This window comes from Rhinatrema bivittatum, chromosome 13 (assembly GCF_901001135.1).
Source record: "Rhinatrema bivittatum chromosome 13, aRhiBiv1.1, whole genome shotgun sequence".
NCBI classification, from domain to species: domain Eukaryota; kingdom Metazoa; phylum Chordata; class Amphibia; order Gymnophiona; family Rhinatrematidae; genus Rhinatrema; species Rhinatrema bivittatum.
Genome location: NC_042627.1, coordinates 50,061,669 through 50,082,773, shown reverse-complemented (window position 1 = coordinate 50,082,773; position 21,105 = coordinate 50,061,669).

The window sequence follows — 21,105 nt, the reverse complement described above, 5'->3', positions numbered from 1 at the left end:
CATTCCTGCCTTCAGCTCCAGCCTGGTTCCATCTTCTCAGCCTTCAGCTCTGCTTCAGCCTTAGCCTTGTCATTGCCTGGCTTCAGCTGTAGCCTGGTCTTTTTATAGACTTTTGGACTCGATCATAGTCTAGCCTGTGCCAAGACTCACTCATCCACCACTGGCATGGGTCTGCATCATGTCAAGATAGGGCTCATGCATATGCAGCTCCTTACATCAAGAATGCATCAGATAAACACAGAGGATCCCTAGTTGCAGAGGTAAAGGGAAGGCTCAAGATTAACTGAGGTCTATGGCATTGCACCAGGAATGAAACTGGGCAAACTAGATGGGCCTTGTGAGCCTTATCTGCCATCTTTTTCTGTGTTTCCATGTTTCCATCATGATGGGGACCAGTGATCAATGAATGGTGCAATTCAATATTAAACTTTAGTAAAGTCAGGCAACACAAAGGCAAGTGACCTGAACTTTAGGCATGCCAATTTTATAAAGATAGTGGAGTACATTCAAGGTGCAAATTGGGGAAGATGTGAGAGTAGTAGAGGAAAAGTGAGAAAAACTAAAAGGATACATTGGACAGGTAACAATCCTTTACATTAGGCAAGGGAAGAAGAACAAAAGAGCAAAAGTGGCTAGTAAGTTTTTCAAAAGAGGTAACTAATAGGGAAGAATAAAAAGAAGAGGCATCAGTTAATTAAATATATTAGCAGATAGTAAAATGTTACTTATTAAATATTTACAGTGGATTTCAAATTGCCTAGGACCTACAATGAAATGTCAACTGTTAATTTCCGCCTAAGGAGAATTTCTATTCTTTCAATTCTGTTTTACCTAAGTGATGCTTTTCTATAGGACGTGCGTAACAGAAGTCCAATATCACTCTGCCACCAAGTGAGATGTGCATTGCTTCTTAGCTATGCCACAACTGTTATCCCAGTCAATATCATTCAATGAAGTGCACTGTGATGAATGATCTAGGTGTATCCAAGGCTCCATTACACGCACAAACATTGCCTAGCTCACATCGTTACCTCAAGTAACAAGGAAGCGTAGCATCTATAAACAAGACTTTCCAATTATCCTCCGCTTGACCTTTCTGCCTTTCTCTTTGAACGTAGAGATCTCTACTGTAATCACCAAATTGTATCTGTCAGTTGATTCTTCAGACACAATCTCTTTCCTTTTTTGTATGTCTCCCTGTCTTATTGTAATTAATTCTTCTTCTACTAAATAATTTGCCATATGAATTATTTTCTTCATTTTATTGTATTAAGCATCTATTTTATCTTTAATGCAGTTTCTCTCAACAAGCAAATGTTAAATGGGCATAAAAGTTTTCTAAACATTATTTAAAAAAAAAAAAAAAATTAAAAGCATTGGGGCGGATTTTCAGAGCCCTGCTCGCGTAAATCCGCCCAAAACCGGGCGGATTTACGCGAGCAGGGCCCTGCGCGCCGGGAAGCCTATTTTACATAGGCCTCCCGGCGCGCGCAGAGCCCCGGGACTCGCGTACGTCCCGGGGTTCTCGGAGGGGGGCGTGTCGGGGGGCGGGGCCGGAGCGCGCGGCGTTGCGGGGGCGTGTCGGCAGCGTTTTGGGGGCGGGTACGGGGCGTGGCTACGGCCCGGGGGCGTGGCCGCGCCCTCCGTACCCGCCCCCAGGTCGCGGCCCGGCGCGCAGCAGGCCCGCTGGCGCGCGGGGATTTACGTCTCCCTCCGGGAGGCGTAAATCCCCCGACAAAGGTAAGGGGGGGGTGTAGACAGGGCCGGGTGGGTGGGTTAGGTAGGGGAAGGGAGGGTAAGGTGAGGGGAGGGCAAAGGAAAGTTCCCTCCGAGGCCGCTCCGATTTCGGAGCGGCCTTGGAGGGAACGGGGGGAGGCAGCGCGGCTCGGCGCGCGCAGGCTATACAAAATCGATAGCCTTGCGCGCGCCGATCCAGGATTTTAGTGGATACGCGCGGCTCCGCGCGTATCTACTAAAATCCAGCGTACTTTTGCTTGAGTCTGATGCGCAAGCAAAAGTAGGCTGATCGCGCTTCTTTTAAAATCTACCCCATTCTGCATTTGATGTGTCCTCTGTATAGCATCAGTTTGATCAGAACCAAGGGTGTACACTACTCTCTTTCTCCTATTCATCTCCTCCATCATTCTCAGGACTTTCATATTGGTCATGTTTTCTCTCTTGGCAAAATAAACATAGAAGAGAATTCTTGAGTTTCCACTTCATAGTGGAGTTTACATTTAATAGAGGACCATAAATGTATTCAGCAGACATTTCTAGTCCTAACCCATGAGGACAGTGCTTAGCACCACTGCTTTCATTTCACAACAGATTTTGTGAAATGTATCTCAAAATCAACAGATTTTGTGAAATGTATCTCAAAATCTCCAACACCTTAGCTCAGCACAGGCCCACTGTGTAACAAATGCAAAGTTCTTACAAAATGTATTACAACATCATCAGTCCCTGGAAGAGGGAACACCTACTTTTAGAGCACTCCTTGGCAATCCTACAACAAAAGAAGTATTGAGGGGCCTATGTGCTCTGGGTTTTCTCTCATTTTGTGTCTATGAGAAAAATGTTTAGTGCATAGGCCTCATAGAGGTCAATATTTAACGACTTTGTCTTGGTAACTTTTGGAGTTATCCAGACAAAAACCAAGATTAAACATTTCCCCCTGTCTAACTTATTGATCGCACAAAAAAGGCAGATAGAAAGGCGGTGATGGAAACAGTCCAGGAGTATGGTGAAATTTTAGCCAGCAAGCACTGATATTCAGCTACTCAGCTAAGGTTAGCTAGGTAAGTCTAATGGGAAAGCTACCTGTGCTAAATTTACCTGCTTAACTTTAATCCAGGTACAGTCAACTGAACATTAATCTGGGTATGTTCTGCTAAATATCTGGGTAACTTTATCCAGTTAACTTTCCCACTCACTAGCCCAGTGAATATCAGCCTCTAAGTCTCAAAAGCACCTGTTCTGTTCCGCGGCCATGGAAGGCCACAACCGCGGTCCCCTACCTTGCCCGCAACGGCGAGCTGCCGCGGAAGCCCCGGGGGAAGTCTCTGATTTGGTGCCCGTCGCTCTGGCACGGGTCCCAGAGATGGTTGCTGGGTGGGGAGCCGTCCCTGCTCCTCCCTCGCGGCATCCAGCAGCGTTTCCTCCGCGGAGGAAATTCAAGATGGCCGCCGCCATCTTTAGGCACGAGGCCGCACCTCCTCATCCGATTTAAAGGGACCTGATCCCTTTAACTATCCACAGCTGTTCCTTATGAGCCAGAGCAGAGGAATTATAAAAGGAGACTTCCTCTGCTCATTCCTTGATTTGGCAATGTCCCACATAGTCAGGTCTGCTTGCCTCGGTGAGTTCTTGTACTTCGGATCCTTGTTCCTGTCTTGTCTTGGTGTTCCTGGTGTGTGACTTCGGATCGGCTAGTGGTGATTCCTGGTGTGTGACTTCGGACTGGCAAGCGGTGATTCCTGGTGTGTGGCTTTGGACTGGCAAGTGGCGATCCCTTGGTATATGACCTTGGACTGGTAAGCGGCGACCCTCTGGCACATGACCTTGGACTTCTTCTGGACCATCGTCTCCAAGGGCCCACCAAAGTCCCAGTGGCCCGGGTCCCTACGGGCTCCTCCCAGGGGGACCGCGGGCTTCCAGGAGTGAAGCTCCAGTTAGCCCTTGCACCAAACTCTCGACTCCTTGACCTCTCAAAGATCCACCTAAGTCCCAGCGGTCCAGGTCCCTACGGGCTCCTCCTGGGGGACCACAGACTTCCAGTGGCGAAGACTCCATTCTTCTCCTTGACGTCACGACTCTCCGTCTGCTTCCATGGTCGCCTCAGTCTCCAGTGCTGAGGGTCAGCTGGTCGCATCTTCTGTTCTGCTTCGCCACCCAACGGGAGAACCTACGGATCTTCCTCCTAAGGTACACCATCCTCCCCTCGGGCCAAGGGTCCACAAGCCTGAGCATAACAGCACCTTGTAGACAATCTCAGCTAATGTTGAGATTACTTACCTGATAATCTCCTTTTCCTTAGTGTAGACAGATGGACTCAGAACGAATGGGTATAGTATGCTCGTGCTAGCAGTTGGAGATGGATCTGACGTCAGCACGGGTATATATACCCCCACAGGAAGCGTAGCAACTCAGTAATCTTCCTTGCAAAAGCTGTTATGGATATATGTGTACTGACGATCAATGAATTAGTGAAACAGGATTCCCCTGACCGATTGATAGGAGCTGGAGACCAGCAGCATTCACAACCGGAAGGCGTCGACACCTGGCAAAGGGGACGCTCTTATTTAAGCAAAAGGACAAGGCCTACCTTAAATCAGTGAAACCCATGTATACTGGCAGCCTGGGCGGGATGCTGAGTCCATCTGTCTACACTAAGGAAAAGGAGATTATCAGGTAAGTAATCTCAACATTTCCTAGCGTGTAGCCAGATGGACTCAGAACGAATGGGATGTACAAAAACTTTACTCCCCGCCTGGGTGGGAGGCTGCCTGAGGACCATGTAGGACTGCCCTCGCAAATGCTGTGTCCTCCCTGGCCTGGACATCCAGACGGTAGAACCTGGAAAAGGTATGGAGGGAGGACCATGTCGCCGCTTTACATATTTCTGCAGGCAACAGCATCCTGGATTCTGCCCAAGATGCCGCTTGTGCTCTGGTAGAATGAGCCTTGACTTGTAGAGGCGGTGACTTCCCGGCCTCTACGTAAGCTGCTCTGATGACTTCTTTAATCCAGCGGGCGATGGTGGGCCGAGAGGCCGCTTCACCTTGTTTCTTTCCGTTGTGCAGGACGAACAGATGGTCCGTCTTTCATACTTCTTGTGTCAATTCCAGATATCTGGGCAGCAATCTGCCGATGTCGAGATGGCGTAGTAAACGCCCTTCTTCTGATTTCTTCAATCCCGCCGTAGTGGGCAAGGATATGGTTTGGTTGAGGTGAAATTGTGAAACCACTTTAGGTAGAAAGGAGGGAACCGTGCGAAGATGGATAGCCTCCGGAGTGATTCTAAGAAAGGGATCACGGCAGGACAGCGCTTGTAGCTCAGAGATGCGGTGTGCGGAACACACTGCCAGCAGAAACACCATCTTCAGAGTTAGAGAACGGAGAGACAGGCCCCGAAGGGGTCTGAAGGTGGATCCCGCGAGGAAATCCAAAACTAGGTTGAGGTTCCACAGGGGCACTGGCCACTTGAGTGGTGGACGAATGTGCTTGACTCCTTTCAGGAAGCGAGAAACATCTGGATGCGTGGCAATGGTCTTGCCATCCCTCCTGGGACCGTAGCAAGACAGCGCAGCCACCTGAACCTTGATGGAGCTTAGGGAGAGACCCTTCTGAAGCCCATCCTGTAGAAAATCTATCACGGGCTCCGAGTAACCTCTTTTCTTCAGTCTAGCCCTCTCAATGGCCAGACCATAAGAGAGAATTGAGCCGGATCCTCGTGGAGGATGGGACCTTGACGAAGCAGGTCCCTGAGAGGAGGCAGGGGAAGGGGCTCCCCTACCAGTAGTCTTCTCATGTCTGTGTATCAGGGTCTTCTTGGCCAGTCTGGTGCCACTAGAAGAACTAGGCCCCGGTGCTTCTGAATCTTGTGGATGATGGCGCCCAGCAGAGGCCACGGAGGAAAAGCGAATAGCAGAGTCCCTGGAGGCCATGGCTGAACCAGTGCGTCAATCCCGTGTGAGAACGGATCTCGCTTGCGGCTGAAGTATCTGGATACTTGAGCATTGGACTTGTCCGCTAGTAAGTCCATGTCCGGAATCCCCCAATGATCCACAATCATCTGGAAGGCTGTGGGTGACAGCTGCCATTCCCCCGGATTTAGGCTTTCTCTGCTGAGGAAGGCAGTGGTGTTGTCCTTCCCGGCAATGTGGACGGCGGAGATGTCTTGAAGACTTGCCTCTGCCCAAGTCATCAACGGGGCTATCTCTAGAGATACCTGTCGGCTTCTGGTTCCGCCCTGGCGGTTGATGTATGCCACCGTGGTGGCGTTGTCGGACATCACTCTGACTGCTCTGTTCCTCAGTCTGTGAGCCAATTGCAGGCAGGCTAACCGGACTGCTCGTGCCTCTAGACGGTTGATGTTCCACCCTGACTCTTCTCTGTTCCACCGCCCTTGTGCGGTGAGTTCTTCGCAGTGTGCTCCCCAGCCGCTCAGGCTGGCATCTGTGGTGAGCAGAGTCCACGTGGGGGAGGACATCTTCGACCCCCTGCTCGTGTGGTTGGACTGCAACCACCACCATAACTGGGTCCTCACTCTGGCCGGCAGAGGTAGGTGCGTGGAATAATTCCGGAAGCGGGGGCTCCAGCGAGAGAGCAGGGAGCGTTGTAGAGGTCTCATATGGGCCCTTGCCCAGGGTACCACTTCCAGGGTGGAGGCCTTGAGGCCGAGAACCTGCAGATAATCCCAAGCTATGGGCCGGCTGGCTCCCATCAAGGACCGGAGACGCGTCTGAAGTTTTAACCTTCTCTTGGTAGTGAGACTGACTTTGTCTGCCTGGGTGTCGAACCGGACTCCCAGGTATTCCAGTGATTGGGAAGGCTGTAGGCAACTCTTGTTGAGGTTGACTACCCATCCCAGGCTTTCCAGAAGGGCGATCACTCTGTTGGTTGCCCGATGGCTCTCCTCTCGTGATTTCGCCCTGATCAGCCAATCGTCTAGGTAGGGATGGACAAGGATTCCTTCCCATCTGAGCGCCGCTGCTACCACTACGACCACCTTGGTGAAGGTCCGCGGCGCCGTGGCTAGCCCGAAGGGCAGAGCCCAGAACTGGAAGTGGCGTCCCAGAACCTTGAAGCGTAGGTAGCACTGATGATCCGGATGGATCGGGATATGCAGGTAGGCTTCTGACAAGTCTAAGTCCATGAGGAATTCTCCTGGCTGTACTGCGGTCTTGACTGAGCGCAGAGTTTCCATGCGAAACCTCGGGACCCTTAAGTATCGATTGACTGACTTGAGGTCCAATACGGGCCGGAAAGTGCCCTCTTTCTTGGGTACCATGAAATAAATGGAATAGTGTCCAGAATTCATTTCCCATGCAGGTACTGGGATGATGGCTTTCAAGGACAGGAGCCTCGCCAGGGTAGCTTCCAATGCTGCCTTCTTGTGTATGGGACACGAAGACTCCACAAACTTGTCCGGAGGGAGATGATGAAAGTCCAGATAATACCCCTCTCGGATGATGGTGAGGACCCACTGGTCCGACGTAATCTCGACCCATCTGGGGTAGAAGAGGGTTAACCTGCCCCCTATGGCTCCATCCCCCGGATGGATCGGCTGATTCTCATTGTGAGGCGCGGCCGGGACCTGAACCCGAGCCGGCTCCCCTCTTGCACTGCTTGGCCCGAAAGGACTGATTCCTGGCCTGAGGACGAGGTGCCTGGTAGCGACTCCTATAGGGAGTGAAGCGTTGAGAGCTTCTACCTCTGGAGGGCCTTGGAAAGGCGCGCTGGTTCCTTCTGAACCGATCTTCTGGCAATCGAGGTACTGGAGAGGTGCCCCATGTGCTGGCCAGTTTATCAAGGTCGCTGCCGAACAGGAAAGAACCCCTAAAGGGTATTCTGGTGAGGCGTGTCTTCGAAGGCGCATCGGCTGACCAATTCCGTATCCAGAGCTGCCTCCTGGCGGCTACAGAGGATGAGACCCCCTTGGCTGTTGTACGGACTAGGTCGGATGCAGCATCCGTGAGGAACGAGAGAGCTGACTCCATGTCTGCTGCCGGAGCATTGTTCCTGACCTGTGACAAACAGGAACGCGTCACCACTGTGCAGCAGGTTGCGATCCGCAAAGATAAAGCTGCCACCTCAAAGGTCTGTTTCAGGATGGCGTCCAGGCGTCGGTCATGAGCCTCCTTGAGGGCTGCCCCCCCCTCAACTGGAATGGTAGTGCGCTTGACCACAGCGCTGACCAAGGCGTCCACCTGAGGGCACGCCAACATCTCCTTGATTGCCGGTTCCAGAGGGTACATGCCCGTCAGGGCCCGACCCCCTTTGAATGAGGCCGCTGGTGCAGCCCATTCCAAAACTATCAGTTGCTGTGCTGCTTGCAAGAAGGGAAAATGGCGGGCTGGAGGACGAAGACCTTCCAGCAGAGGGTTCTGCGTAGAGGGCGCCGTAGTGCTTGGACCTGTAATATCCAACTCTGCCAGGCACTGAGATACCAGGTCGGAGAGATCTTCCTTGAGAAAGAACCGCCTCATGGTTCGATATGGCTCAATCCCCGAGGGAAGTTCCCCCCTCCTCCGGGGGTTCGGACTCGTCCTCCGAGACATCAGGGTCCATCTGAACCGGACTGCTCGGAGGCGGGTGCCCATGATAAGGGCGCGAAGGTCCAGGGGCAGGATCAGCTGGAGTAACAACCGCAGCGGCCGGAGCAGCAGGGCCTGGACGGGAAGCTGACTGCATCTGAACAAAGGCATGGATCCCCTTAAAGAGATCCACCCAGGAAATGGAAGCGGTCTCGAGTAGTTGGGGTACCAGATCCTCCGGGATCCCAGGTTGTTCGAGACTGCCCGCTAGATCCGGAGTGGCCCCTGGGGAACTGTCAGCAAACCGTGGTTGAGACTGGTCCTGGCCCGAGGCTCCCACTGCCTCCTCACATTGGGCACAAAGGGAGTCTGGCTCCTCACTATGCGTGGCCCTAAGCTGGTATGCTGAGCAGAGGCCGAGGGCTTTAATACCTGAATCAGGAGGCGCCGCCACTGAAGACGCTGAGGCGTTCTGTGCCATTGAAAAAATATGCGCTTAATAATATGCGGCAGCAATATGCGCTCAATACAACCAGTGTTCAATAACCTGCGGCAGCAATATGCGCTCAGTACAACAGGCGCTCAATAATATGCGGCAGCAATCTACGCTTGATACAACAGGCGCTTAACACAACAGGCGCTCAATAATATGCGGCAGCAATATACGCTTAATAAAACAGGCGCTTAATACAACAGGCGCTCAATAATATGCGGCAGCAATATACGCTTAATACAACAGGCGCTTAATACAACAGGCGTTCAATAATATGCGGTAGCAATATACGCTTGATACAACAGGCGCTTAATACAACAGGCGCTCAATCATATGCGGCAGCAATATACTCTCAATGATAACCAATATGCGCTCATTAGTATGCGATTAGCAACATACACTCAATGAAATCCAATATACGCTCATTAGTCTGCGGTCAGCAATATACGCACAATGATATACAATATGTGCTCAGTAGTATACACTCAAGGATATCCCATATGCGCTTAAGCATAGACAGGTGCCTATCATGGGCACTCAATACCTGAACAAGGCAGACAAAATGGCGACCTCCACGGCGTGCCACATGCAGGCAACGCCGCCAATCCTCGTTCCTCGGAGACCAAAAAGTAAGAGATGTACGCCTTACCTGATCCTCGGCGCTTCCCGGTTGGAACCCAGGCGGTCTCCGGCTGCAGGGGGAGAGGGGAAATACCTTCACCGCCGTGCTTGAGGAAATGCACCCGCTGCCTCGTCCACGCCGGGACCGAGGCGCCTCTTTCGCCACGCCCAAGCCCTTCTCGCCCGGGGGCTACGTCCCTGCCGCGATTCGGCCACCAGACCGAGGCCTTAAACCTCTGGGGGATCGCGGAAATCACCCCGGGAAACTCAACTGGGGGAGGGACCCCAAGGGTATCACCGCAGGAGTGCGGGGCTCGATGTTCCTGAAGAAATTTAGTAAGAAGAATATAGAAAGTAGATTGGAAACACGCTCAGCGAGTGTGCAGGCTCTCCAAACTGCTTTGTAGACGGAAATTACTGAGTTGCTACGCTTCCTGTGGGGGTATATGTACCCGTGCTGATGTCAGATCCGTCTCCAGCTGCTAGCACGAGCACACTATACCCATTCGTTCTGAGTCCATCTGGCTACACGCTAGGAAATAGAGTTTATGTGGCCTGGTTGCTGCTGCAATAGCGAGAAAGAGAGAAAAATAAAGGGATCTAGATTTGAATGATATGATGCCTCCCTCTTTTAAAATAGGTAGGAAAAGTCTGTGCTTTCAGTGCATCGCAGGTATTCACGTATAAGGAAACATACGCACATATTTTGGGGGTAGACATACAAGTGTTTCATAATCTATGTGGAGTTGATGCGCGTGTGTATGGGGTTATGTGGAGTTGTTTGGTACTTACCCTCATAATTATTAGATATATATCTTTTTATTTTCTAATTCGATTTTTTCATTTCTAAGATTATGGCAAAACTACTCAAAGTTTCAAAATATAATTGCTAGGAAACTGACAGTGATATCCATTGTGACCTTGCAGTGAATTGTTTACATTAAGTGCAGAATTAGGGGGTTTCTGTTTTTAAAAAATAAAAAAGGAGACACTCAGACATAAAGCCAAAATGAAGAACTGAATATACTGTAACAATTTTTGAATGTGTGGTATTTCTTTACACTCAGAAAAATGATTCATTATCCACTTGTGGCTACACTTTGCTACCTCTCCTGTGAGTAACAATAACAAGGTCAGTCTTGCTTCTTGTCAGCCAGTCCTGTATCTTCCCTGTGGCCATGCAATAGTCTCTGCTCACTGACTAGAGATTACCCATAATGTTTTTATGGCACATGAGGGGAATTATAAATTAGAGGCAAATAGCAGAAGCCTTATCAAGATGCTTGCATCAAATTTACTGTCCATATTGCAGCTATTTCACATCAACCTGATTTCCCAGTAAGTGTTACAATCAGTGAAGGCTGCTTTGGGCTTTTTCCTGACCTGGTATGAAACTTTGCGAACCATGATCTCTGTCTGAAGGGCTCTCTTCTATTTCAGCAAAAATATTTTTTCAGACTTTTTCTTTTCATTTCTAACATAAATATAAGATTAAGGAAACTTTAAAAAAATTTCCAACTTAAATAAGCAGTTTACTAAACAGTAAAACAAAACTACTGTCAAATTTGCCATTTAGAGAGCTAAGTTTTGAGTTATCCGTCTAAATGGCTTTTGAATATGGACCTTGTGATTGTTATTATTTTATAATGCATATTTCATTGTAAACCACCTAGAACGGTCCTGTTATTATGAGTGGTACATAAACAATTTTAAATAAATACAAAATAAATACAGACGTAGGCATGGACTTTGCATTTACTTTACTTAGTGCAAAATCTGTATAGGAAAATATTGCCTGGATGCAAAGTCTGTCCTAACAACAATACCTATTAAGGACAATTGTCAAAAGAATTTGCCTGGGTAACTAAGCAGCTCCCCAGATAAATTCCTATAGGTAAAAACTGCTGCCTCCTCAGAAGTAATGCACACGCTTTCTCAGCACAGGTGAAAAGGAAGGGGGTTAGAGCAGGTGAATCCCCAGGCAATCTTTTCCTATGCAGAGTCCATGCCTGCGTCTGTATTTATTTTGTATTTATTTAAAATTGTTTATGTACCGCTCATAACAACAGAGCCATTCTAGGTGGTTTACAATGAAATATGCATAATAAAATAATAACAATCACAAGGTCCAAATTCAAAAGCCATTTAGACGGATAACTCAAAACTTAGCTGTCTGAATGGCAAATTTGACATATTTAGTCATTTATACGGCTAAATTATATATAAAAATAAGAAGCATCCCAAGGGCATTCCAGGGAGGGGTTGAGTAGTCCGGTTAACATAAGCCAAATATTAGGGATATCTGGATATGTTAGGCAGATAAATTTAAGTCTGCTGCAGAGCGTCCTAAATTTATCCGGCCTTGTGTGGCCAGATAACTTTCTGCTTACCCGGATACCTTTAAAAGATAACTGGGTAAGTAGTGCCCGAGGCTGAAAGTATCCCTCCCCCATTATTAAATATAAAATTGTTCACATTATCGAACCCCTTCCACTCCCTTTCCCCATTATGCAGTAAACATTTTCACTTTCACACATCCCACCTCCCCACCCCCCCATAAGCGCAAACAAGTGTGAACACCCTCCCTCACCCCGGACACCCCTGCCCCCCCCCATCCTCCCACCCTTCTGAGGCCCAAAAGATATCCCTGCTGGACAATCAGAAAGTCATTCAACCACACAAGGCCAGATAACTTTAAAACCTAACAGGTTATATTGAAACATAGCAGATTAGGTTTTAAAGTTAGCCGGCTACATGTAGCTGGATATCTTTAAGATGGTATATTTAGCAGGATGTTTCTTTCACTGAATATATGGGACAAGTTATCTGGCTAATTTTAGACGGATAATTTGTCCACTAACCGGCCTACTGAATATTGGACTCTTAAAGACATAAGGAAACAAAACATTCAAAACCAATATGTAAAACATTTTGGACTAAAACAATTAAGGAAAGGCTATAAAAAAAAAAATGAGCCTTAAGCCCTTTACAAGAAAGCTTATAGTCTTCAATTTCTCACAGCTCTAATGGTAGAGCATTCCAAAGTGCAGGCCCTGCACCCAAAAATGCACCGAGGTGGATGTACTGGAATTGAAGCTCCTTAATAGATGAGGCGCATAGGGAATAGCGAAGAGCATACCTGAGAAGCCTATCTGCCAAGTAAGAAGGACCCTTTCCTTGAAGAGGAAACCAGTGTAGCTGTTTTAAAACGGGTGTAACAAGGTTACGGATAGGCGAGCTGCAGCATTTTGCAATACCTGCAGAGCCTTCAAGGAATGTTTAGACAAACCCACACTAAGGGTTATCAATATGAGCACCTGTGCAACTGTACGAAAATCTTCAGCGGGCAACAAATTTCTCGAGGAACTCACAGTTCTCAGCTTAAAGGAACCAGCCCCATTAACGGCATTTAATTGAGGCTGTAAAGATAAAGATGAATCAAAAAAAACCCCACAACCTTAATTCTATCAGAAAAAAAAATAAGTGGAGCACCCTCAACAGATAAAGCCATCAAAGGAGCTGGGATAGGCATTTATCAATCCACAGGGTCTCAGTGTTAGGGAGATTTAAAAGCAAATTATTCTTTTGTATGCATAGTCTTTGCTATCCTGAATTTTCAAAAGGAAACTCCATGAGGTGTTTCCTAAAAATTATCCCCAATATGAGATAAACAGGCAAGAGAGAGAAAAGGTGGGATGCAGAGACAAACAGATTAAGCCTTCAGGGGTGGATTTTAAAAGGGTTACGCGTGTAATATGTGCACCTAACCCTTTAAAACCCTTCCTGCGCGCGCTGAGCCTATTTTGCATAGGCTCGGTGATGCGCACAAGCCCCGGGACGCACGTCCATTACCTGCTATTAAGTTCACTTAGAGAATAGCCACTGCCATTAGCAATGGTAACATGGAATAGACTTAGTTTTTGGGTACTTGCCAGGTTCTTATGGCCTGGATTGGCCACTGTTGGAAACAGGATGCTGGGCTTGATGGACCCTTGGTCTGACCCAGAATGGCATTTTCTTGTGTTCTTATGTTCTTACGTATGTCCTGGGGCTTGAAAAAATGGGTGGGGTGGGGCGGGGAAGGGCATGGCCAGAGGCCTGGCCACTGCCACTGGACCCAGGGATGGCCGGCGCGCGCAATCTACCCCTGCCCAGAGGCAGGCGTAAATACTAAAACAAAGGTAGGGGGGATTTAGATAGGGCTGGGGGGCAGGTTAGATAGGAGAAGGGAGGGGAAGGTGGGGGGCAGAAGGAAAGTTCCCTCCGAGGCCGCTCTGATTTCAGCGGCCTCAGAGGGAACGGGGAAAGCCATCAGGGCTCCCCTAGGTCCTGGCGCGCGCGCAAGGTGCACAAGTGTGCACCCCCTTGCGCGCGCCGACCCCGGATTTTATAACATGCGCCAGGGTGCGCACGCATGTTATAAAATCAGGCGTAGATTACAAAATCTGGCCCTGAGGTTTTAAGGCATATGGGACATCATTCTTCTCACAGTTGTAAAGACTTAACTGGGTAATCATGGGTGAGGCTCTTAACAGTCCATGGGTTCAAAAATAGTGAAATAGTAGTATAGTTTTCCCAGGGCAGGCGAGGATACCATTTTCAAAAATGTGAAAGGAGAAAAAGAGAGAGAGAGAGAGAGAGAAAGAGAGAGAGAGGGCACCTGGCCATAATGTCATCTCCCTAGATAGGTATTTGTATCCCTATGGAAGGCCCACCTAGTAACTCGAGGTGAGGTTTAAGTATTAGCGTAGGGGGTTAGGGGCCACTTTGACATTCAAAGTGAGACGTATGAACAGAACAGTGGTCTCTTGTGAAGAATTGATATCCTTCAGAGTGAGGAAACTCACTCCAAGATGATATTTGTACAGTGTTCTCTCCACCTCTACCTAGGTAGAGTCCATCAAGCTAGGTTGAGAGAACATTGCACAAATCTCATCTTGGAGTGAGTTTCCTCACTCCGAAGGTCATCAAATCTTCACAAGAGACCACTGTTCTGTTCGTACGTCTCACTTTGAATGTCAAAGTGGCCCCTAACCCCCTACACTAATACCTAAACCTCACCTCAAGTTACTAGGTGGGCCTACCATAGGGGTACAAATACCTATCTAGGGAGATGACATTATGGCCAGGAGTGCATGCTCTCTCTCTCTCTCTCTAAGTCTGATAATGTTATTACAATTTGCAGTAACTTAGCTAGTGCAATAAACTGAATATTTGCATAAACCACACCCCTTTTGCAATACTTACTGCATTTTGATAAATCTAGGCCTTAGTCAGGTTTTCAGGATATTCACAACAAATATTCATGAGATAAATTTGCATATCATGGAAACTCAGTATAAGCAAATTTGCATCATGTATATTCATTGCGGATATCCTGAAAACCCAGTTGGCTGTGTGGTTCCCAGGACACCCTGCTATAGTATGTTGTGAAACACATCTTAACATTAGACAGGTATAGTGGAACCATTTCTAATGTGGAGCAATAGGTGTTAGTACTCAACAGGACATGGCGTGTGAGAGACTAATTTTTTATTATGGTATAGTAAATACTTAGAGACAGATATTCATAAATCAACATTAGGTAAGTCAGCCAGATAAGACTTATCCGGCTAACCTACGGGCCGATTCAGTAAAGTCTGTGGGAGAGCGGGCGCACACAGGCTTCTCACCTGAGCGCGCAATACAGTATTTAAATGAGGCCCGGCGGTAGAAATAGCCAAAAGGAGGCGCTAGAGACACTAGCATGTCCCTAGCGTCTCCTTTTTGACAGGAGCGGCGGCTGTCAGCGGGTTTGACAGCCGACGCTCAATTTTGCTGGCGTCAGTTCTCAAGCCCGCTGACAGCCTCGGGCTTGGAAACCGGACGCCGGCAAAATTGAGCGTTCGGTTTTCGACCTGACAGCCGACTTCAATTTTTTTTTTTTTTTTACTCTTCGGGACCTCCGACTTAATATCGCCATGATATTAAGTCGGAGGGTGCACAGAAAAGCAGTTTTAACTGCTTTTCTGTGCACTTTCCCGGTGCCGGAAGTAAAATGTGCGGCTTGGCTGCACATTTTACTTACTGAATCGCACGGGAATACCTAATAGGGCCATCAACATGCATTTGTTTGTTGAGGGCGCTATTAGGTTCGGCGGGTTGGACATGCGTTTTCCGTCAGAGCGCACTGTACTGTATCGGCCCATTAACAAAGGATATTCAGCAGCATGACTATGCTCACTAATTGGACTTATCCGGTTAAGTGGCACTGAATATCAACCTCTCATTGTGGCATGGTGATATATTATCCCAAAGAAGTTCATACTGGTTAGGGTGTAATGTTCCCAGCAAAACAAGTTGATTAATTTACTGTCCACTAATAGCACAAAATATTCTAGCACAAAACAATAAGAGTCATTTAAAGCTTAGTACTTTATTTTTGGCTTATCAGACTGCATTGATGCCTGCATCTGAAGCCATTTCTCTCTTTATGTGTGTGGGTCCCCCTTTTAATTTTTAAACAGCTGGACCTAGCTCAACCAAACTTGCTGTGGAGCTGCATCATTGGGGATGGGGGGGACATTAGATTGTTTCAGTTTACAAAGCTGGGAAGTGCTGTCAGGGTGCATGGGAGCGGTACAAAGTAGGGAACTTTGCCACGAGAAATACATTGAGATGTAAACCGAAGCTATATAGAATGCTGCTCCACTTGTTCTCTATTATTGTTTTTTTTCTGTTTTCAGACTACTCTGTTATAGCATCTAGTTATTTCAAGTCTGCCTGGAAAGATTAAAGTCAAAGACTAGTTCCTTAAAATAAAAAATAACAGACCTCTGCAATGAGTGGCCAACCTCCAAACTATATTTTAGGTGAGGTTTTAGCAATGAACCTGTACGGAGGCTTAGCCAATTCTTTTTTTCTTCTGCTGGTTATGCCTCTCCCTATGCATTCTAGCACCTCTCTGGCTCTGAATAGCACCTTGTCACAATGTTTTGCCACCTCACGATCATCAGTTTCTTTCACAACCCCTCTTCCTCCGACACACCCACATACAAACATACATGTACTGTGCCATTGCATTTCTGCACCACCAATGCATATCTTGGGGGAGGTGGGGATTAAATAACCTGTGAATGATAGTCTGCTTTTATAAATATATCTAATCCTTTTCCGAGTACACTATCTTTAGCAATCAGAAATAGAGTACTGGAATCTGCAACCTTCCCTTAATAGCACTATAATAAACACGTTAGATTGTGTTACTGTCAGTAGTTAAGTAACGGGAAGAGAGGTCAATGTACTAAGCTGCGATTAAATAGGCCATTATCGCACATTAATTAATGTACAATAACGACCTGTGTTAATCACATGCAAATGAGCTCTGAGGTAATTATTGTGTATTAAATTTCCCTCGTAATTAGGTAGGCACATTTCTTGTAATAATACACTGAATTGACATTTGCGCATTTTAACGCATGTTATTTTGCAATACAAACATAAGTAATGAACTGATTTACATAATTATGTAGCTCAATATCCAGTTCTACTTAGATGTTGTGCTAAAGTTCGTGAATAACGTGCACTAAAATGGCAAATAACGTGCATGAAATTTTACAAATAGAATAGTATGCATTAATTGAAATTTTAGCAAACGTTAATGCATTTTGGGAACTCCAGCACTGGTTAGTACATTGGCCTCATAGCGTGGTTTTCAATACCTACATATTAAAGAAATATTTTCCTTTGATATGCTGCCATTTTTTAATCTAATAAGAACTCTGAACACAAACGGGTTCCAATTAGTTCTTATTTTTCAATCAATATACATATAGGGCAATTTTCAAAATCATTTTTCTTTTAGCTGGCTTGCCCATCCTTAATCCAGTGAAAAGACTGTGCAGGGTTTCACTTTTAGCCGACTTATGGGCAGGGTTTGAAAACTCCCTGTACATATTGCATTTCAAATGCATGCATGCTATTTCCCAGCCAACAGCACCCACAAAAAAGCAGATGCAAGGTTTGTGGCCCAGATGTATGTGTGCTTGTTTCAAAGGGAGAATATGCATGGACTTTGCACCAGGGTGGGATTGCTTGGAAAGTGCCCAGAATAGCAGTAAAACAATCCAAGTCTATGCTAATTTATTAAAGAAAATATAATTTTACTCACCATTTTCTCTTGCTTTGATTTCCTAACATTATTCCTTTCATCCATTTCATGTGTCATCATCTTTTTCTCATCTTCAGAATTTGTTTCCATTCCTTCTGTTTATTCCTGTTTCATTTTACTCAGTTTCTCTCTTTGGGACTCTCTAAATGCGTTTCCCAGTCACTTTTTTCTTCTCACTCTCCTAAGCCATCTCTTTTTCCCCAGGTTGTTCTTTCTGCTCCTCGATATCCCATCTTTCCCTTTTTTCTTCCCAGTCCATCTCCCTGCTGTCTCTCCCTTTCCTTGCTGTCTTTCCACATCCTTCTTCTCCTAGACCCAAGCCCTCTTACCAACCTCACTATTTCCCCAACCCAAATCATTTCCCTCTTTTTTTTAGGCTGTGCCCATTTCTCTTGCCTCCCCCAGCACCATTCGCTTATCATCTAGTGGACACACCCACCCACCCTCAGTTCCCCCACCCATTCACTCTGACTTCCCTCTTCCCACCCAAGATATGCCCGTTTCTTTCCTCAGTTAATCAAAAGCTCAGACCTTTTCCATCTAAACTAACCCAAACATACGCATTCCTCAATTTGCAGCAAGTAGAAGGACAAGCAGAAGAAAACCAAAAACTTAGAAAGTCCACATATAGTGTGACTCAATGGAGCGTTTCCCCTTCCTTCCAGTGGCCCTCAACAATCACCAAACCCCCTCCCCCACAGTTATTAGCTGACTAAAGGAAGAGTAGGTTCAAGGCCCGATGGTGGCAGTAACAGCTGCAGCACAGAGTTACAAAGATATATGGTGCCATCTGTAAATTAATACAATTAACAGTAACTTAGAGATCCATACTGAACTGCAGGCTTTCTGGTTAAGTTAACCAGATAAACTTACCCAGTTAACTGAAACTGGATATTCAGTGGCACAGCTGCACCACTGAATGCACTTGATTAAATCCTACCTTAGCCAGGCGAAGTTATCCAGCTAATTTAGGACAGCTCTGCAGAATAAACAAAGTTATCTGGATAACCTATCTGGATAATACTGAGTATCAGCTTGCTTAAGTTTCCCACTAACTCAGCCCCAGCCTAGAACACCCCTGGAATGCCTTAGATTTTTCTGGGTAAGTATTGGATGGCTAAAAACTTACCCAGAGAAATTGGAGGCATTCAGAGCAGTAGGATTTTTTAATCATTGTGGAATTTCCCTTTTGAAAATTTGGCCAGTGCACGGGATAGAGTACAAAGTACCTCCCCACTTTTTCATCTGCAGTGAAGTAGGCACAAAAGTGCAAAACTGGAAATGAAGGACAGAGATTGCTTCTGCAATCTCTGGGGCTGATGTAATAAGATCTGCAGTGAAATCTGCACTATTTTTCAGCGCATAGTTTTTTTAATATGTGCAGCAAAAGCAGGCACTTCTGCGGGATATAATAAGGGGATGGCATGCAAATGAGATATATACAGATAAATCTGTGCAAAACAAATATCCACACAGATATGCTACAACGCATGCTAAAGGCTCTATGCAATAAACTGCACATAAACCTGCATTAATGTGGTGACCTGTGATTGATTCTCAGTTGAAAGCCTTCCCCTTTAATAAGACAGTAGTGACTTAGTGGTCTGGAAGTGAGACTGAAGGTGGATAAAGCAATGTCTAACCCCTTCATGATCCGTTACCAGTAGTAATCAACATAATGTATCTGATCCAAAAAGAAGGCTTCAATTATTAAAGGCCTGAGTAAAGAGCCACGCTTTATCCTGATTCTCTAATAAACACAGCTCCTGAGGCATACTGTTCCAGAGGTAAAGTGCCAAAAATGAGAATGCACTTTGCCTACTAATCTCAGTTTTGGTTAAAGCTGGTAAGACTGGAAAGGCTTCACTGACAGAGGAAAGAACACATGAAGGAGTATAGAGACACAAGTGGGAAGTTAAATATGTGGGTCACATTAGTTTTCTATAGGGATGTGAATCGTTTTTTGACGATTTAAAATATCGTCCGATATATTTTAAATCGTCAAAAATCGTTAGGGCCATGATACAATACCAATTCCCCCGATTTATCGTCAAAAAATCGTAAATCGGGGGAAGGGGGAGGGCAGGAAAACCGGCACACTAAAACCCCCTAAAACCCACCCCCGACCCTTTAAAGTAAATCCCCCACCCTCCCGAACCCCCCCAAATGCCTTAAATTACCTGGGGGTCCAGCGGCGGTCCGGAACGGCCTCCTGCAATTGAATCGTGTTGTCTTCAGCCGGCGCCATTCTGCGCCGCCATTTTGCAAAATGGCGGCGCAAAATGGCGGCGGCCATAGACCAACACGATTCGACTGCAGGAGGTCATTCCGGACCCCCGCTGGACTTTTGGCAAGTCTTGTGGGGGTCAGGAGGCCCCACCCAAGCTGGCCAAAAGTCTCTGGGGGTCCAGCGGGGGTCCGGGAGCGATTTCCTGCCGCGAATCGTTTTCCGTACGGAAAATGGTGCCGGCAGGAGATCGACTGCAGGAGGTCGTTCAGCGGGGGTTCCGGACCCCGGCTGAACGACCTCCTGCAGTCGATCTCCTGCCGGCACCATTTTCCGTACGGAAAACGATTCGCGGCAGGAAATCGCTCCCGGACCCCCGCTGGACCCCCAGAGACTTTTGGCCAGCTTGGGGGGCCTCCTGACCCCCACAAGACTTGCCAAAAGTCCAGCGGGGGTCCGGAACGACCTCCTGCAGTCGAATCGTGTTGGTCTATGGCCGCCGCCATTTTGCGCCGCCATTTTGCAAAATGGCGGCGCAGAATGGCGCCGGCTGAAGACAACACGATTCAATTGCAGGAGACCGTTCCGGACCGCCACTGGACCCCCAGGTAATTTAAGGCATTTGGGGGGGTTCGGGAGGGTGGGGGATTTAATTTAAAGGGTCGGGGGTGGGTTTTAGGGTGTTTTAGTGTGCCGGTTTTCCTGCCCTCCCCCTTCCCCCGATTTAGCTACGGACCGCCGCTGGACCCCCAGGTAATTTAAGGCATTTGGGGGGGGTTCGGGAGGGTGGGGGATTTAATTTAAAGGGTCGGGGGTGGGTTTTAGGGTGTTTTAGTGTGCCGGTTTTCCTGCCCTCCCCCTTCCCCCGATTTAGCTACGGACCGCCGCTGGACCCCCAGGTAATTTAAGGCATTTGGGGGGGTTCGGGAGGGTGGGGGATTTAATTTAAAGGGTCGGGGTGGGTTTTAGGCGGTTTTAGTGTGCCGGTTCACGATTTTAACGATTTTCACGATACTCTAAACACCCAAACGGCGACGATACGATTCCCTCCCCCTCCCAGCCGAAATCGATCGTTAAGACGATCGAGGACACGATTCACATCTCTAGTTTTCTAAGCATTAAAAGAAATCTAAGTAATTTACATTTTAAATGATAAAGAATGAGTAACCAATGTAGGTAGGTCTCTTTAATACCAGAGAAGCATGATTGCAGTACCTAATGCTAGCAAGCAGCTGTTATGGTAGAACTGCTGGTGGTGATATTCTCCAGAGCAGGTGTGGGGGCTAGATACAGAAACAGCTGGCTTGAACAGGACTAGGACTGGCCTGGCACCAAGATCTTCTGCCTATACCAACCA